The sequence below is a fragment of the Aythya ferina genome, assembly GCF_964211825.1.
Source record: "Aythya ferina genome assembly, chromosome: 1".
Lineage (NCBI taxonomy): Eukaryota > Metazoa > Chordata > Aves > Anseriformes > Anatidae > Aythya > Aythya ferina.
In genome coordinates, this window is record NC_140296.1 from 196,071,403 (window position 1) to 196,091,814 (window position 20,412).

Genomic DNA, 20,412 nt, shown 5'->3' on the forward strand with positions numbered 1-20,412 from the left:
ATAATAATCCCCAATATGTAAGATAAAACCTTAATGTAAGTGACTTTGTCAGTATAAATGTTATGCTAATATGGATGCTTGATACATTCTCGTAAGGGGGAGTCGAGAGGCAGGAGACCTTTTCTCCATTAACGCCAGTGACAGGACCCGCAGGAACAGGGTTAAGCTGAGGCAGGGGAAATTTAAGCTTGACATCAGGAGGGGGTTCTTCACAGAGAGGGTGGTTGCACACTGGAACAGGCTCCCCAGGGAAGTGGTCACTGCACCGAGCCTGTCTGAATTTAAGAAGAGATTGGACTGTGCACTTAGTCACATGGTCTGAACTTTTGGGTAGACCTGTGCGGTGTCAAGAGTTGGACTTGATGATCCTTAAGGGTCCCTTCCAACTCAGGATATTCTATGATTCTATGATTCTATGATTCTATAAATACTGAAACTACTGCGGTAATTAGTGGTAACTTCCTAAAATGAAAAGAAAATAAAAACCACCCTATTTGCAGACCCACCTGCCCATAAAAACTTCAGTATAATCTGTAGATATCTTTACATTGCAGATTTTAGTAAGCTACAATCATGGGGTGCAAGCATCCCCAGCCCAAATTCAATGCACTGAACTTATCCACAGATAAGATGTGGACAAACTGTGATATACGATATGAGTGCACGCAGACATCTCTGCACTAAATCGCCCATGGGCTTCCAGCCTGACAGGGCTTCTTTGAGCAAATCTAGGATGATCTGTCAAGCTTTTAATTTAGGATCCCCTGTGGTAAAGTACAAGAAATAATATGTCTTCTTCCTCTTTCCTGCTGGCATAGGGATTCAGCTTCAGAAGGCTTGTTTATGGGAAGCTCAGAGCAGAAGCACAGATTTAGAGACCAAAACAAAAAAAAAAAAAAAGAGGAAGAAATGCAGTTTTATGCACAGAATGACAGTGGAGGGGAGAGAACTAGCTTTCTGGAAAGAGGTTCACAATAGTGAACCTCTGCTGCCCAAATTGGCACAGATTTTATGTAGCCTTAGTGACTTGGAAGTCAGCAAAGCTACTCTGTTTTCTTTATACTCTTACAAGCTATGGGGTTCACCATTGACTGGCCTTGTGTGCATCCCGCAGTAGGCTTGACAACATTAGCCCCTTGTTAATGAAACTGTAAGAGTCTCTTAAGCCTCATTAAACTGTCAGTTTGTGCCAACAAATATGCCAGCCCCATGCCAAATGTGAAATTGCAATGTAAAATCTCAGCTTCTAGGAACAGAAGTAGAATGATGGTTTTGCTTATAATACCTGATGGAAATAGGACCATTTTATTGCTAGCACTGAAAGGAATAGCCATGTATTTTAAAAATGCAACTGGAATCAGAAGTATTTGTAAAGTTACAAGAAGATCGTTTTAAAAAGATTAAAGCCACAAGAAAAGCTCTTATTTTATTTTCATTATTTTCATTTGTACTTTTTATTGAGTAACTTATCTGTTTTGTACCTTACTAACAGAAATGACTGGAAAAGATCTGGTTAAAAAATATCAGATTTCATAAAAATCTAATCATTTTAACTATTGTTTTCTTGGACTTATTTCTGATTCTTCTTTAAATGTAAAGACTTAGAAGAGATGTATTACTTTTAGAGTTCACATAGTAACTGTGGAAAAGAACCTTATTTATATTCCTCATTTATATTATTGCTTTTCAGCTACAAGAGATACATTGTGACTGTTTATATTTGCAAAGAGAAGAAGGTGAGTCCGCATATTTCCTTTCAAAATCTTCAGAACATGTCACCTTTTCTCTGTTGATATTCCTATTCCTTAAAAAAAAAAGAGAGCTGTTAACGCATTTTTGCTACTGTTCCTGCAGTTTTCAAACTATGAAACAACTCTCAGCCAGCTCCCAAGTGAAGCTGACTATAAATGGGTACATAGTAATTTGGTCAAAGAGCCATAAGCAGCCAGATGTGCTACTTGTCAGTCCCCTGTGTGCCTTAACCACTCAGGGCCCAAAAAGCTCAGGTGGACCTTTGACCTTTTATTTATCTCTTTATCTCTTCTTCACGCATGAGAAATCTTGATATATATATTTTTTTTCTAACATTGTTAGAACGAAATTTGTCCTTTTCTATGAAGAGGCAATAGGCTTAGAAGAACTGTTAGCTTCTGAATCTGTCTGAAAGGGTTTTGATTACATTTTTTTCTTAAAAAAAAAAAAAAAGAAAAGAGTTAATGTGAGGGGAGAAAATAGATTTACAAGTGCTCATAAAATTACAGACTAACTAATTAACAGCATCACCTAGAGGATAAGGAGGAAGGGGTTTCATACAGTGCAGGCTGAAACAGAAGCCCTCATCGCCTAGAGCTAAAACGTATAATTTACTAGAAGAAAACTTAATTGCTGTATTTGGAATGAGTGTAAATAACACGAAAATGTCAACAATATCTAAATGTGATTTGGTTTCACTATAAACCTTGAATACTTGTTGGTGTATTTGCTAAATGAGTTGAAAGTGGAATATACATATTACTGGTTTAAGATAGGGAAGTCTTTTATAAATAGAAATAAAAGTGCCAAGGTGTAATCTTTGAAGAATCAGGCCTAGAGGTAGTTGTAACTTGTTTGAAGAGCAATCTGTCACCTTGGACAGCTTTACATACACATTAGGAGCAGTAAAATGCTCAATAGCTCTTTGTGAAGGCAGCCCATTTGTTGATAGGAAAAGACATACCAGTTAATAGTTAACCTTAAGCAGAGCATTCACATATGTCAGTATATGATTCCTCTTTTACAATTCACAAGACACACAGAAGTCCTAAAATCCCAGTAACTTGTAGGATTAAAATAATAATAATGATAATTACGATGATAATAATAATAATAATAAATCACAATGGATTATTAACCAGCTTTTGTTGGGAATCTTCGAATGCTGTTCTAGAAGACACTCCTAAAAGAGTTTTATTGCTTTTCTTAATACTGCTTCAACAGCTATCAGATTTTTTTCACCTTTGATTTATTGCTTTGAAGAATGAAGAAGGGCAGGCAGATCCTCTGAGGTGTAGGCAGCTGCCAGTTTTGTGCAGGAGGAATGTGCTCTCTAAGCAAAGACACAATTAAAGAAAGTCATTTGCATGTGTGTGGCAAATCGTAGTAGCATGGCGGTGTGGCACATTCAACCTAGCATACTCCATCAGGTTAAGTGCACTTTTATTGCAGCTTTACATTGTGAAGAAAAGACACTACTAAAATACTGCTTTTTTTTTTTTTTTTTTTTTTTTGATTTACAGAGATATTGTCATGATGAAATCATACCACATTCCACAACAGAAGCTGTACTCTGAAACAAAGAGGAAAAATATGTCAACATTTTCCAAACTGCAGCTCCACAGCCATTCCAAGACCTTCCAAAGATTCCAGTATTGAGATTCCTTCACTAACAATTACGCAAGACCACAAACACCCTTCAGCCACACAGTCTTATTTGGCTATAGACACTTCTAGGAATAATTTTCAGATTATTCCTCCACTTACCTTGCAGTAAACCTGGAATAACTCTTCTAAAATCTCTGTAGACATTTCAACAAAAATGCTGAAAAGTGGCCTTCTTACTTTTTTCATAAGTTCAGTACAGTTATAATTTTATTGGTCATCAACTTCATCCCTCAGTATAACTGTAATTTGTGTGTGTGAGAAAGAGAAAGCAAGAGAGATGTCACTAATACTGCCACAATACAGAACTTTCCAGAAGTTATCTAACTTTTCAAGTATTACCTCAGCCATTTCTGCCCGCTATTATTCTGTCCAGGACTTATTCTCATTTTTGGTCTCCAAACCAAAGAGACAACTTTGGCAAATGTGGAGATTTGTATGAAGAAGCAAACTGTGTTTAAGATTACTGCAGCTGAGTTAGGCATGTGAGATGGAAGCCAGTCTTCTCCATGTCTCATGCACAAAGTTAACCACTGTCCAAGAGCTGCATACTTCAGAGTCTGCACATAGTCATGCAGAGCTGCTTTCTTTACTTCTTTTTGAAAGAAATGGAGAAGAGGCTTTGCCACGTTGCCTGGGGCTCCACTGGCTGAACCAGTCTCACCCACTAGCCTGTGTGCACATAGCGGTTTTGCCACTGGCACTTGAGATGTTTTTGTTTTCCAGATTCAGAAGTGAGAAGCTGTTGGTTGCCAAATATAACATTATTTTTGACATGAATTGAGGAAACAAAAACAACACATCCATGGGGAAGTCAGACAAATTCCACGTTATTTTACTTCTACTGGGAGCAGTATATCTTTTCATTGTAATCTCTTGTGTTTTCTTGCTTTATTTATTTTTTTTTAATTGGACCAGCAATCACGTCATTGGAGGAATGGTTGCACTTCCTCCTCTGATGCTCATTCACACAGAAAAATGTTCCAAGTAGCTATCACACTAAGTGACCAGCTGAAGCCCTTACAGCTTGCAGACACCAAAACTCTTTGATGCATATTTAAAAAAGATGTGAGAAAATGAAGAAAATGAATTATTACAATTGTCTCTCTGAAAAATGAGTTAAAACTTAAGCTATTCTCCAACTCAGAACTGTCAGCAACATGAGACACATGCGAGCTGTTCTCCCAGTTCATTCATCTTCATCCCTTTTACTGCCAGTAGCTTGAATTCTGTGAGGAGAATGAGGTCTGAATGGACTTACTAGTTTTGCATCTTATTCAGGCTGCTGGTTTTGTGAAAAAGGCAAACTTCTTTAGGCATAGGTTTGAGTACTTATTTACTCTCCATAAACTCAAAACAGCTGATGTCAGCTGGGATATTTTTGAATATCTGTGAGCGAGAAAGGGAGAGGAGCAGGGAGAGTATATGTGAGGTTGAATGACAGGTAGGACATTTTACTGCTAGAATTGTCTTTCCTTGCAAGTTTATATTTTGCTTCACTTTAAAATTGTACTTTGCATTTTCACTAAGGTATCTTGTGTATAATGAAGATATGTTTTGTCCTTTACGAAGTTGACAGTGGCAGCTACTAACCATACGTACAATTTTGAGGTGTTAATACATTTTCATCGACATGCGAGCTCTATGCACAGATAATTGGAATGGAGAATTATCAAATATTACAAAATATCCAATACCTTTAGTGATGATAGTGGTCTGTTAACCTCTTTTCAGACTGAGAAGATTTTCCACTTCAACTCACATGCACAGTCTTTCCTTTTCTTTATGAGTATATTGCTGCTAAGCTGCAGAATTACTTTCATGGCCAGAGCTAAGGAAAATTTGTTGAGAAAGAACAGCTAAATCACTGAAATATTTCATTATGGGTTCTAATACAGTATGAATCCCCCTCACTGTGAGGTAGAAGAATCTTTTTATTATATACATTTTTCTCCTCCAAAGAGCAACCTCTCTAGAGATTCAGCCAATCTCTCCATATCTAGGATTGGCATTACTGCCCATGCTGCAGTAATCCCTGTCTTTATTGATCCAATCAACTTTAGCTGTGTTTTTTATCCATGTCACTTTATTCACAAATCTTAAAATATACTGCTCTTTTCTTCAGCAGTCACCCCTTGTCCTTACTCTGAGAAAAAAAAAAAAAAAAAAAAAAAAAAAAAAAAGCTTATTTTATGCAGGCTTGGTTACAGTTTCATTATTATTATAATAATTTTAATCAAATTAGGATTAGCCATCAGGCAAACATCAGATCCAGCTAAATCCCAAGTGCTTTCCTTTTTTTCACTCTTCAATAAAATAATGTAAAATTTACTCAGCCATGAGCTGAAGAAGATGTGGAGGATAGTATTTCAGGTTTTCATTATTTTATCATTTCACAATTTCATTATTGATTTAATTTCAATGGACTAGTGAATTAAAGCGTTGTATCTTAGACTTTAACAATTCTGAATATAGAGGGATGCTTTGTAAAAGAAGCTAAGTTGTCTATAGAAAAAATACAGAAACAGATATGTGGAATGGTGGATGTCACATACAACTAGGTAAATTACTGCTTCCTAATTTAGAGTGTTTTCTTATTTCCTATAAGCATTTGTATGTCAGTAGATGGCATTTATTTATCTGGTGTCAGACAATTGTCTCTATATACTAAGTTAAGAAAGTTATCAAGCTACACTTTACATCTGAGAAGGATGAAAGAAGCACATATTCTCTCTCTACTATGTGAGAAAACAAAGCAGCTGGAGGTCAACAAATAGCATCCCGCCACCAGTGAACCTTCAATGAACCCCGATTCCAACATGATGCCAGAATGATCATTACACTGAAGATAACAAACTTTACCAAGACAAAGCCACGCTCAATTCCACAGTTTTTTTTCACAACTGTATTTATCCCAATCTCCTCTTGATATTTCTATCTCTTGAACAGAAATATTAGAATAGTAGAAGATTGATATTCTTCATTCTATTTCCTACTGTGTTCTGCATGGTTAAAATATCTTTTGTTGTCTAATTTGGGCTGTTTGATTAGACTTGATTTTGCAGCCAAGAGGCCACCCCGCATTCTGTATTGACAGGAAATAAGCTGTTTTCTGGATGTGGGTGTTTGCAATGTTTCCTACAGTCAAGAAAATTTTAGTTTGTGAGAAAAGATCAAGCCTATCCTTAAGTTCTTATTTTTTTTTTCCACCTTGAAATATATATATATATATTTGCATATTAATATCCATCTACTTGCATCAGAGGAAGATCCATAAGATTGCACGTTAGGATTTCTTTTTTCAAAATGACTATGATGCCACAACCTGCTTCACTGGACACAGGACTTGGTCATGTCTCAGAGGATTTCAGAGGCTGGACACAACTGGAAGTTAGTAATTGTATCATCAATGTTCATTGTGTTGCTGAACACCTTCAGATTGTTTATGAGTATTTTCAATTGTAAATTCATCAGGACTTATATATATATATATTTTCTTAATGTCATCTCTACAAACAAAATGCTTCCAAATGTGCAATTAATATTATTGTATTTATGCTTACATATACATATGTCTGTATGGATTTGGAAGCTGGAGGTGGGTCTGTAACTGTTAGGTGTCTTTTACAAGATGTGGCAGTCCCTACTGGTGGCTATGTGGGAGTACAAGAGTTCTGTGCCCAAACCCTGCAGAGAGATGTGTTCAGGAGGTAGTATGCTTGCTTTTTAAACACACAGAACATAACCATTTTTTACACCATAAAGACTGACACAAAGAGTGAATTTAGGAGCACATTCCAGAGCTGCATGCTACCATCAATCTTCAAGTGATCACCAGCTGGTATTTGGCTGCACAATAAAAGTCATGTTTAGTGGGCTGAACATAGCCTGGTGGATTAGGGTCCACTCGACTTTAAATCCTATTCTGATGGTATTCTGCTTTTTACTTAAGACATGTCACATAAACTATCTGAGTTACATATGTAAATAGGCGGTAACAATTTGTAATATACCTGACTGACTTGTTTTGGGGTTTCATTTGGTAATGTACCAAAGAGCCTTTGAAATTAAAAATGAAATAGCTGCAGGAAGTTCTTTCAAGTGTATTTCACATGCAAAAAGAGATTTTTTGTTTGTTTGTTTTAAGTCCAGACTCTTAAGACTTAATAAGCTCAGCCAAAACTCTGGTTTGGATTTAAGAGATAACTTTTATACTTTTCTGTTTAGATTTCATCTGAACGGGAAGCCATTTAAATAAATAAACCTTCTGCAGTCACTCACTCTGTGTTTAAACTAGATCTGCCATATTTATTCAGCAGGACAACTATCCAGTAGTGGGCCAAAATAATTTTGGAAAAATTATGCGAACCCCCCATCTTGCTTGTCCACACACACACATATATATATTTAAATAAAAGCTGTATAAAGTTAATTAAATAAAAGCTGTATGTTTATATTCAGCTTTGAGTTGTGAAGAGTCTCATAAGTACAACTCTATCAGTTTTAGACATTTATTTTTAGCCTCCGATGGGAGCAAGCTATTAATTCATTTGGATATGCTGAACATCAACAAAGAGGAAAAGAAATATAAATGGTTGCTTCAGGTAAAAGAATAAAAGAGTCAAGAAGAGTAACATACTCTGCTAAAGTACTGCATGGATCACTCGCAGGTTCAGCACAGAAAGAGCAAGTTCAAGGAAGGCAGTTCTCTGTCGGAAATCCAAAAATGAAGGGTATTTAGATTCTTAGCAGGCTAAAATTGGCACACTGCAGGTATAGGATAAGAGGCAGACAATAGTATGGAATAGAAGTCAACCATGGTCAGCCACTTAGGTCTGTAGCAAACTATTACTTGTACTAAAAATTGGCTGTACTAAAAGTTGACTACTAAATTGTACTCATATTTTGGGAGCATAAGTAACAAAATACGACTATTCTTTTAAAGCATAATATACAAATATCTAAACAAAGGAGATTTGTTTCGTGATCAGAACAGAGAACTATAAGTCAGAACTCCTGGGCATTTGCTCTCTGACCTTGAACAAATCTCTCACCCTCCATTTATGTCAGTTTAACCATCTGTTGTATGTTTATAACTACACTTACCTATTTTTCAGAATCACTACCAGTTTCAGCTAATGCATGTTAAAAAAAAATACAAGTAAAGGCATTTTTATGTTCAAAGTGCTATTCCAACTCATGTTCCTACTAACCGTTTAAGATTATTGCATAATATATTTAAATCACTCCATTTTACAGGTACACATGCTTTAGTGTTTACATGTCATATAAAGTAATGCTGCTTAATGCACAATCCATTTCAGCTCCATTAAACATATAGTGTCATGAGTTCTATTGCAGTAGAAAGGAAATCTCCACAAGAGAGAATCATGTGATTATGACAGAATAAATAGAGTTCTAAATAGCTTTTAATCAGAATTACTAGGCATGTTAACTCCACTAGATTGGCCCATAAGGAAGAATACTAGGCGTTCTTTTGAAACCTTTTGAACCCTTAGCTTGAATGAAAAATATTTCTAACAGGTTAAATCCTTTAGTTGGTGTTTTGGGCTTTCACTGCTGTATCTGTATAGCTTCACTTCATGGCATTTTACTATATACCTCAACTGTTCATCAGTTAAACAAACAAACAAACAAAAACCAAAAACAAAAAAGCAGCAATTCTAAAAACTTTTACTTTCCTTAAACTAATCCTAACTAATTCTTCACAGCTGTTTCTTTACCTTGCCTTTTATTTAGTATCCAATGCTGGATTATTTGGTGGTTTACTAGCAATGAAACTTTCAAGAAGCAGGAATTTTTTTGCATCAGTTACCTATTGAGAGTAGCATAAATATTTTTTCAGCTTATTTTTACATATTTTTGGCAGTAAAAGTAAAAAGTAAAAAAATCCTAAAGACTAAATATTAACAGCTAAAGACACTGCAGTCTAAAGATATCTGTCTTTCTGATTTGTGCTACAGAAGTTATCAAATCTGTTCCTTTGGGAATATCATCAACCTGAGAATTACAGCTCTTTACGCAACCCTGGGTTTTATTGTAACTGGCCAGTGCTGACTTCATTTTCCACTACATTGCTCCAAATTTCCAGTCCTGACTCCACTAAAATTAACAGAGATCCACTGGCATAAAATATGATTAAAACATTAGGAATTAATTCTTAAGTCTCTGAGCAAGCTATCAGAAGTGCAGTCTCAAAAATTAGCAAATTTACAAGTTGGCTGCAAGCAAAAATTCAAAAAATGTTGAAATATAAGCTCATGATGAGAAATGGCCTAGAAGTACAGACCAGTGGGCTCTACTCAGGATATTGCGACCAAGCAGGAGAGCGGATAATCCTAGAAATGTAATTCTCAGCTTTGCAATGCCTCTGAGACTCTTATTTGGGGTACTGCAGCCCCAGGGCAGAACTGAGGAGAGTGCAAGTGTTCAGCTTCTTAGGGGAATTTTTTCAGACGTTAGCCTTCTGCTTTTTTTTTTTTTTTTTTTTTTTTTTTTTTTTATGGCTACCACAGACCCTTCAGAGCATGCTGGTAAGGCCTGACCTTGCATACTAGTATCACCAAAGGATTTAGGCAAAGAAATGCTTTTGTTCTGCCTGCTAATATACCACCCTTTTAGCTATCCCAATCCAAAGACAAACACTGTGCTGAGCACACCAAGTTGTACAGCTTTCATCTGTGAAAATTTCTGATTAAGAGTTAGGGTGGATTTTCTTTAATTAATATAATAAATTTAATGTCTTAATTCCCACCTAGATGTCAGTTGAGATGCAAAACTGGTGTATTGAATACATTCCATAATACACCTCCTTCTTATACTACACTTTCTTTACTCTAAATTGGGAATGTCTCAACTACTGTAATCTCTTCTATCATTAAATAGTACAGCAATGACAGATTATCTACAAAAAGATTCACCAATAGTTGTAGATTTCATTACAAAGAAAATACCCCAGAGTCTGTTGAAATGTGTTTTCCCTTCTGTACTTTATCCACTTCTGCATGTTCCATACTCAAACAGTCATACAGATATGGTATGGCTATGTTCAGAAGTCTAGTGCCTGGTCCAAATCACAAGACACAAAGGGGCCTATCCCAGACTCCTCACTGCCTATCAGATGGCCTGTCTGTCAATCATGTAAAATCAGTGCATGACATTCCAGAAACTGAATAACATAAAACAAATGATTCAGGATTTACAACTCGTAAGATAAAGCACACACAAAGAAGTTCATCCATTAGTGTTCCAGTATTGAATATAATAGTCACAAGTTCTGCATTGTTAGAAAATCCATCCCCTTCTGCAGGCTTAAGAAATAAGAAGAAAATTAAGGCAGTGTATTTTAGGCTTCAATTTGAGAAAAATAAAACCTTAAGAATAAGTGAATATTTGGGAGAGAAAATTACTGAGTAAGGAAGAAGTAAAGTCATTATTTTCAGGTGTTTTCTGAAATGAAGAACAGTGACACAAGAACCTAACACATTAGTCCACACTGACATCAGTTTGTCCTTGGTCATTTATTTCAGTCTTCTTCAGTAGGCTCCTGTTTCCTCCTCACTTTCTTTTTCTGTCTAACAATTAGAAAAGAAACCTGGATGATTAACTCAGACAAGATATCTAATATTAGATGACAACACTAGAAGGATGTGAATCCTAAGACAACTGTGAGAGTAAAATAGTAAAATAAAATTTAAAAAAAAGAAAAAAAAAGATAACAGGTGACTAGGGATTTTGTTTGATCATTTAATGGTTGAGCTTGGCAATCAAAATTAAAAAGATTTAATCAGTTATAAATATATTGAATACAACATTTCACCAAAAACCTCCAAACAGGAAAAAAAACACAAATAAACAACAAACAAACAAACACCTGCACAGACAGGAGTGTGACTACCATTATACATTAACTTGCTGGATTTATAAACTTTGAAGCAAGTGACACATGAGGATAGGAAGGAAGTGAAGACAATAAAATATCTGCAATTTGAATACATTTGCATTTATTTCCTGATAACATTAAATGCTGTCTAATATCCCTCGGCCTTACACACTAAGCCAATTAAAACCAAAGGTCCTAGAAACCCTATTTATAGAAGCAATCAGAATCTTTTCATAGAAGCAAAAACTAGTCACGTGAATAAATGTTTGCAAGTTCAGTCAGACCATGTGTCACTTATATTTACAAGCTGTTCACAAAGAGCACTGTGCAGATCTTATGTTTAATATTTTCTCCATTTCTTTCTCCAGCTCTCTAATAAGGCAAAGGTGATTCTTTTAGCTAGTATGAATTTGTGGGTATCAATTGAAATGACAGACAGTCCAGGTACAAGCATGACCTATAGTATGCTTCCAAAATTTGGGTAGCAATTCTTCTACAAAATTATAAGATGCATTTGTTAAAAGATCATTTTTGTGCTGTGCGTCATCCCACTAATTATTTATATCCTGCAAAAAATCTGCTTAAAGTAGCTGACTATCTATTCAGTTGTTCAAATATGATATTTAAAATATCCAGAAAGGTTATTTATAGCTCTTGTATTGCTCTAATTAAAATAAACCCTAACAATTACATTAATTAATAACAGTATTTTGTGTGTGTATGCCTATAGTGAATATAGAGTGTAATTTGTTTGAACTGTTTTTTCTGATGGAATGATATTGTTACTTGGAGGACATTAGTAGTTGGCTTGATTTAACTGAACATAGGAAACTATGTCAATAGCTTTGGGAAAAAAAACCTTCTAATCAGAAATAAGCAAGCATTTTAACAAGCTTGTCTATGTACTGAGAAAAAAAAAAAGAAAAAAGAAAAAAAAGGAGAAAAGGCATAAAATAACTGTTGATGTCAGATGAAGACATAAAAAAAATAAAATACATTATCATTCTGGAATACTGAAAGTTTAAAATATTCTGAGAATCCCATCTCTTCTGTTATATGTCAAGCTAAAAAGCACTTAATTATCATGGATATGTATGTCAGAATACCATACTGTGACAAGAGACAGGATATTTCTGATTCCATTTCATGACATGGGAGACAATGTTCTTACATCTTTTCTGTTGGTGAATATATTAAGCCATCATATTTTTTCCCATGTCTTTCCACTAAAGTGATAGCATCTAGTTTTTCAAAGCTTGGCTTTTAGGTGATCTTACTTGGTTTTTCTTATTGAAAAAAAAAAAAAAAAACCACATTTCTGGTAACAGGATCTTGTAGATTAACATTAGCTCAACTACTAACTGGTTGTGTAATTCTATGTGTATCACTCTACTTCTCTATTTTTCCTTCTGACTTTGATCTCTTCTTTTAATTTAGATTATAACCTCCTCAAGACAGGACCACAGACAGCTTCTGAACTTCTGTGCAGAATGGCAGGGACAACATAGTACATCATTTCAGTTTATTGCAATATCAATGCAAAAGGGTTTTACAGTAAAAAATGGTTTTACTTTTAAAAGTGTTCATACAAATGCTATTCTTTTTAAGTTAGTTTCTAAACAGTGCTTTTGGCTGAAAGATTTTAGGTTCCCAATATGTATCAGGAGCAATATTCTCATTAAGAACTTCCCTTCAGGTTGCCTTCATTCTGCATTCAGTTGGGAGATCCAACATAAATACTTTATCATTGCTATTGAGTCACTGAGCCACATTAATTACTCAAGCCAAAGCCAAATCTTCTGTGGTAGTTAGGATTACAAACAATCTAAGCATCATCCTCTGGAGCAACTAAACAGGCAAGGAACACACAGGAAAGTGATACGTAACAATTGTCTTTGAATATTAAACAAGGCAGGTCAGTAGAAGGTCAAAAATCTTTTAGACGGAAGCAAAAACCACAGACTCAAAATCAGGATTGCCATTAAGTTAAAGGAGGCCTGCAAAGATTACAGAAGGAGGAAAGGCAAGTGCATTCTTTCAAAAACTGGTAGTTCCATCATCCTTTCTGACTCAGACAACACATAAGCAATTAAGAGAGGGTTCAGCAGGTCCATTTTAAGACTTCTACGTTATCTAAAGCTAGGAACATGGCTTGCACTAGTTTTTGTTTTCTGTCAACAAACTGAAATCCCAAGAAGGTATGAATTTGTCCTTACATAGATGAAGTAGTCTGCAGGAAGTCATATAGTCTGCTGCAGGCATCTGGTTTGAAGTACTAAATTTGGGAGACCTGACTCTATAAGCTTTTTATATTTTAAATGAGAGAGGAAAATTAGAGGGTTAAAAAGAGCAGGGAGGTAGCTTTGATTCTCTGAAGGAATCTGCCTTGATCCAACTCCAATTTGCAAATAATTTTCACAGTTTACTTGATCTGCGTAAGGGCACATATAATGGTGTCAATTCCCCATCAGATATCAGAGCAGGTGAAAAGTACAAAAGATCATGGGCATTTTTTAAAAATGCCAGTCTCTATGTGAAAGTGTTTCTATTTTTTTTTTCCCTTGCAAGTGTGTTAAAAAGATGCAATGGCATGCCGCTCTCTTGTTACATGAAGTTTTACAGCTTGACCTTTTAACAACTTTCAAGAGCCATTAGCAACACAAGAGTAAAAAACTGTAGCCTTAATTAATAAAACTTTCACCTTCCTTTTATGTCCTTCAAAAGTGATTATACATTTTCGGAGTTTATCCACCCATTGTAGATATTTATACCAGTGCTCCCTTGTATTGCAATCAATGGGCCTCACAAGATTCTACCATAAGACTGGTGGCTGTATTTTCAGCAAGACAAGGTTAAAACATTGAAATAAAACAAGAAGAAAATAGGGACAGATTTTCATTTGCTACAGTTGTAATATGGTCTACTTCACTAAGGTACTTAACTTACAGTTTAACTTAGGAGGAGTTTAACTGGGACTTTGTAAAAATGCAAGTTAAACATCTTTAAATGAACTGTTTGACCAACCTTTAATTTCAGGTAAAAAGGAAGGTGAAGAAAGGAATAGATAGAAAATAGAAGGAAAACAAGCAAGGAAATAAAAATACTGGCTTAGTTACTACAAGTGGAAATAGTGATGGCAGTGATTAAAAATGTATTGCAGTGTCTTACAGAAAGATAGGAACCTAAATTTTAGCTGAATATTGTAAATAAATCCTGGGCTGCCACTATTATGTATTACTATCCCAGCAGAGGAAACAATCAACAAGAAACATGAGCGTCATGAGAAGAGAGGGGGAGAAGGGAAAAATACCATTTTAGAAACAAGACTGTCAATACAGCAGAAAATTGGTTCACATACTTTTTCCTCCTCCTGTCTCTATGAAATCTTGTCTGCAGGCATTTCACAGAGTCACAGAATTGTCTACATTGAAAGAGACCTCAAGATCATCGAGTCCAACCTCTGACCTAACACTAACAAGTCCTCCACTAAACCATATCACTAAGTTCAACATCTAAACATCTTTTAAAGACCTCCAGGGATGGTGACTCAACCTCTTCCCTGGGCAGCCCATTCCAATGGCTCACAACCCTCTCAGTAAAGAAGTTCTTCCTAATATCCAACCTAAAATACCCCTGGTGCAACTTTAGCCCTTTCCCCCTCATCCTGTCACCAGGCATGTGGGAGAATAGACCAATCCCCACCTCACTACAGACTCGTTTAATGTACTCAGGTCGCCCCTGAGCCTCCTCTTCTCCAGGCTGAACAAACTCCCTCAACTGCTCCTCGTAGGACTTGTTCTCCAGACTCCTCACCAGCTTCGTTGCCCTTCTCTGGACTCGCTCGAGCACCTTGATGTCCTTCTTGTAGCAAGGGGCCCAAAACTGAACACAGTACTCGAGGTGCAGCCTCACCAGAGTCAAGTACAGGGGGACAATCACTTCCCTAGACCTGCTGGCCACACTGCTTCTTATACAAGCCAGGATGCTGTTGGCCTTCTTGGCCACCTGAGCACACTGCTGGCTCATATTCAGCCGACTATCAACCAATACTCCCAGGTCCTTCTCTGCCAGGCAGAGGACAGATTTTCAAGATTCCTTCGGGGTAAAGGAAACATATAATGATGGTGGAAGGATACTCTTCATACACTCAAGATGCTTATATATCTATCTGATAGTATATTTTTTCTGCCATTCTTAATTTACATGAGGCTCAAATAAAAATCATAGCTCTGTGCAACACAAATATAAGGCAATCTCTTTCTGAAATTGTTGCACCTTTGTAAGTAAGTCAAAGAAGAGAAATCAGAAATATAAGGAGGGAAAGTGACCTGCCAGAATTCATTCAAGACCACGAGTTTCTGCCAAGCCCACTGACACATCCTGTGAGATCAAGGATAAAATCTTGGCCTTTCCTTAAGCAAAGGGAAAAATCGTTTTGGGAATAGTCATCCCCAAGGAGTCTGCATGCAGCAGAGACAGGATCCCTTCTCAGAGCCCCAGTGAAAGCTTCTGAATCCTTTCCGATGTCTTTGGAGGAACCAAGTACTCTGGCTGCCTACTTGCATGGGTAACAAATAAACAGCAGATGCATGTGGAGAAAAATGTGGAAACCTCTTCTTTAAACAGCCATTAATGGTTTGTGGCTTAACTAAAAATAACAATGGCTGGAAAGACAATGTGAATTTGTTTTTCTTTATGGGTTCAGATTATGTTGTTCAGTGACCAAGACATTTCATGAGATTCAGTCCAAAGAGGTTCAAATGTCACTGTCTGGGGAGGAGAGCTTGGTTATATATCCTGGGGAAACCTGTTAGAAGGAAGTTGGCTTTTATAAAGCCCACGTCAATACACTTCACTCCCAGACTCCCACATAACAGAAAAAAGAACTAAGACATCACTCAGCCCATCTGCCTTCCTCTACCTCTTAAACATCCTTCCCTTGTGTTTTAACAGTACATATTTCATTTGGTTAACAGCTAAACAACTTTAATGAACAAGGGAAAAAAGGGGAAAAAGGAAAAAAAGAGGATTTGTTTTTGTAAAATTTAAAGAATACACAAACCAAAACCAACAACAAATAAATAAATAAAACCAAAAAAAAGCACTCAAGTACAGATATACTGTAAAGAAAGAAGCATGCATTCTAGTAATACAATTTTCAGTACTCAACACCCTCTAAGAACAGCATGTGATGTGGCAAAGGTTTATTACTTCAGCACCTTGTCACTGAAATATATACCCATTTTCAGCCACACAGAAGGCCACTGACCACTCTCTGGTTTTCTGATTTGTCTTATGTAACATTTGGTGTTCTTATTACACTTAATATGCTGTGCAGTGAATGTATACAAAGTCATTTGTTATCTCTGTTTCCTATTAGTGGAGGATTTATGTCACTGTGTTAGAATGCTATTGCAATGAGTAAACTTATCACCACCCTAAAAACAAAACAACAGGAAGAATAGGAAGAAAAGGAAAAGAAAATCCAGATGCATATTCAGAGAGAGAAAAGTTCTAAAGGTTCCTTAAAAAAAAAAAAAAAAAAAAAAAAAAAAAGAGTATATTTTGGCCATGTATGTATTTCTTGGCTACTCAATGTCCCAAGTGCAAAATGTAACGACTTTGGCCCAAAAGAGCAGAATTATTGAAAGAGCCACTGACATTTCCAATAGCAGAGATGCGCTTCAAAGAAAATCCAGAGTGAAAAAAAATGAACATTTGCCCCGCTGTGCTCAGGAGTAAGCAGCAGAACATACTGATACCCAGTTAAATCTGCCATCTTCTTTAATGTAATCCAAGTGCAGCACAAAATTTTCATTATCCTTATAAATATCACTTCCTATGTGGAATATCACACAAGACAAAAGTTCAGAAAACGTCCTTTTGTCTCTTTTTTTTTTTTTTTTAATCTCCTTAAAACAAACAAACACTTGGCAGAGAATAAGGTTCATAGGTTCATACCAATCTCAATAGAGAGACAAATACAGTCACTTTTGTGAAACATTGGCCTATACCAACAGGAATGAACAGAAGAATGACGAAACCTAATTCAAGACTATTTCTGCTAAAGAAGATCAAGAGTTGAACATTTAAGAAAACAAAGTTTCTGGTACTAGAAAAAAATCATAAAGCAGTCATGGAAAATTGCAAATCAGATCTGTCTCATAGTAAGAACAGAAGATGACTCAATCTCTATGAAATAAAACAATAAAACTTTCGCTATCCCTCCAAAATGAGGCCAAAATCAAAGAAATTTGTTAATTTATTCCTTGAAATCTTACTGTGAATGTTGATTCCCACTATTCTTCTAAGGCTCAGCTGGCCTGGAAGAAGAGCTAAAATATCACGGGACATATGGCAGTAGCTCCAGTTTCTTCATAAGTAGTGGTTTGATATTTCCTAAAGTCCTGTAACTTTCAGAGTTATTCCTCTGACACAATCTGAAACATGATTTCAAACAAAGATAGTCAATTAGCAATGCTGAGATTCACACAGGGCTCAGTCCAAGCCCATTAGAGACCTCCCAAGTTTTTTGTTACTTAACACACCAGGCTCCACACGCGGGGTCATGTGAACGGTTACATCCCCACACCGGGGCATTTGCAAAGGGCGTGCTAGGCATGCTGGTATGACTCTGAAGCCAAGGACTTCTGCGAGGGAGCATGCCTTCCAGAATGCACTTCTTACTTCTTCCTGTGGTGCAAAGTCCTGGCCACTGATCTCTGCAAGCTCATGTCCCAGTGCAACAGGCCATTTAGCTGGGTGTGGCATGCGTTGCTCCAGAGGCAACAGGAAGCCATGACATGGAAGGGTTGGATATAAGGGTGGCCGTATGAGTAAGTTTCTGTATAAAGCATGTGACTTATCACGTACAGTACTAGTGGCAATAGGAAACCTTATCAAAAAGGTTAATAGAAATGTGATAGAAAATATAGAAAGTTTTTAATAGGGCAGGGAGATAGTACACTGATGCACACTTTGTCAAACAAGGCAATCCTAAAGCCACACAGAAGTAATTATGAGAAAGGTCTTAGTACAGAAGGAATGAAAGTTGGCATGTTTACCAGCAGCAAACAAAATCTTGACTTTATTGAGGCTCTCCCTATTAGTATAATAACAGACTGAGCTGTAAGAATAGGCCACATAATAATGAATTTTTTGATAATGTTTTTCAGCACAAATGTTTCACAGTAGCTTCATTTGCTGCCTAACACTACAAGGGAAGTCATAAATACTAGTTAGAAATATATAGGTCTTTATGGACTCATAATGTATTTGTTACTATCACAACTAGGATTAAGCTGTATAGAGTTAGACCTGCAGGCTAAATAATAGCAGGTTTAATTAATTTGTTAAAGCCATATAAAGTATTCAGCTTTCTAAGTACAACAATCTATTCATCTCTGTTGACTGAATAGCAATAATTGCCTAACAGCAAATTTAGCTGTGAGACAATGAAAGCATTCAAATAGCAAAAATTAGGTGTAGCAATTAGTTAATATGGTAAAGCTAATAAAGCAAGTGTTCACAGCATGAAAAGAAAATGAAAAAAAAAAGTGATAGAAAGCAGTATATTAAAATAATAAAAGATATGTATAATTCCACTTGATAAATAAACATTTTGTCTCTCAAAACAACTTCCTTCTCCCTCCAGAACAACACATAGCCTAATAGCTGGTATCCAGGAAGAGCTCTAAGTCTGCTCTCTACACTTTTCCAGGAAACTAACAATGGAATTGACTTTAGTTTTTGGAGGTTTTCATCTTAAGTAGGAGAAATGGCGTACTTGACCAGACTGCATTCCATCTCTGTGACCAGACCAGCTGTTTTGGCATGAACTTTAACATCTTTTCTTTTGTATTTCACTTGCAAGGAATGTGCACTATCCATATGCATATTATTTATTTATTGTTTAGTAGGTTCCACAAAGAAATTTGTTGGAAGGGAAGAAATTGGACTATTGTCTTCAAAGAGTCAGGTTAGTAGGTTAGTGCTCTTCACTGTATGTCAATTTGAATATTAGATGTACAAGTTTAGATCATGTATACAAAACATTATTTTAAATAGTAAACAGCAGTAATGAATGCAGTGGGTAATAAAATTATAACATGCGGTAACACTGACAGAAGATCCCAGACCTCTTACAAAACTTGAATTTCATCTTAGTACATGGCCTGCAGAAGAACAAACAGCACAGAGAACACATCATTCAATAAGCATCTCCAGGTTGAAAGAGAGTAGCTGTTTCACACCACATAGCAAATAACACTCAGTCTTGGGGATAAGAATAAAAGTGAATGCTCAAACCAAACAAAGGTGCAGATGGTAGGTCAAGCACCAAAGTCATAGGTTTAGGTTTTACACCCCTATGTACAGGCTCCAAAGCAGTCTGAATCTTCAAACTCTAGTGACCTGACCTCTGTTTAACTTTTCACCTAAAAGATAATACCTCCAACAGCACAAAACAATAAGACCTTTTTTTCTGGCTGTACTGACTTAGGAGAGGGTCACCCTCTGAATCATCAGCCAAACTGCAGCAGCAGCTGGGTGTGCCTGGGTGATGATCCAGCTCCTATTAACTCCACAGCCCTGAGATTTGGCAGGATCTTGTGCAAACCAGAGCAGCTGCAAAACCTAGGTGGAGTGGTGTCTTAAGCTGCCTGTAATGAACATTAATTTGTTAAATGTGGAAAAATATACTGTGCAATATTTACAGTTAAAAATATAAAAAAGATACGTCTTTGTGATGAACACTGATTAGATGGCAAAATGTTTAGGAAATCATGTATGCTACAAATAAGCAAAATCAACTTTTAAAAACAACATGTTAAAAGGAAAATTCTTTCTGTTAATGGATCAATTTTAGCTAATGTTTTGACATCTAGAAATTTACTTATTTGTTCTCTTTTATTGTCTGGCACTATAAGAGTTTCAATGGGTGTGTAACATGAAGGCCAAAATGTTTATCTGTATGCTGACAATGCAAAAGATTATCAACAAGCATAACCGCAGACAGACGAGTTTAAAATGTTTTAACCTAAGTATGTGGACACGGACTTATATTTCACTGGCATGATCTGTAACCATTAAAG

At 36.2% G+C, this 20,412-nt stretch overlaps 1 protein-coding gene across 2 annotated transcripts in view; it reads right to left on the reverse strand.

The window, feature by feature from the left end:
* SEMA3C (semaphorin 3C) overlaps positions 1–20,412 on the reverse strand; it is a 128,390-nt gene that overhangs the window by 63,330 nt on the left and 44,648 nt on the right. The window contains exon 1 of one of the 2 annotated variants that reach the window (XM_084497499.1): positions 3,520–3,640. The exons of the other annotated variant lie outside the window; for it this stretch is intronic. The gene's annotated coding sequence lies outside the window, so the exon portion shown is untranslated. Of the gene's footprint in view, positions 1–3,519; positions 3,641–20,412 lie in introns of those variants that run through there. 2 annotated transcript variants of the gene reach the window in all.